We start from the raw sequence: 524 nt of genomic DNA, 5'->3' as shown, positions 1-524 counted from the left end.
AAATATTAGGCCTCGGTATTAATGTTCTAAGATGTCCCTATCTTATTTTATGTCAAATATAATTACATTTCGTTAACATATATGTACGTATTTGATACTTCTTTCAGGGTAACAAAGTGCAAGCAATGTTGTATGACAAAGACATTGATGAGACGGTTGATAAAAGACTCGAGGTGTCTTCTACATATATTATATCTAATGCATCGGTTAAAGCTGTCGTAGGTTTTACAAATTTACCTGATCCAAAGGTTAAAGCTGTCGTAGGTTTTACAAATTTACCTGATCCAAAGTACATAGCTGTCGTAGGTTTTACAAATTTACCTGATCCAAAGTACATGAATATTTTAGGTTTTACAAATTTACCTGATCCAAAGTACATGAATATTTAGAATATAACGAGGAGTACTATGATTCAAAAACTTAGTCTTGATGAGGCAATTGACATATCTGGACATGTCCAGGCTCATCTGAGCCCATTTCACCATATTTTTGACTATTTTTTATCTCGCCGACCAATAAGTAAG

Source organism: Ipomoea triloba, chromosome 7, assembly GCF_003576645.1.
Source record: "Ipomoea triloba cultivar NCNSP0323 chromosome 7, ASM357664v1".
Taxonomy (NCBI): domain Eukaryota; kingdom Viridiplantae; phylum Streptophyta; class Magnoliopsida; order Solanales; family Convolvulaceae; genus Ipomoea; species Ipomoea triloba.
The sequence above is the reverse complement of the archived record's forward strand: the minus strand, read 5'-3'. Positions refer to the sequence as shown.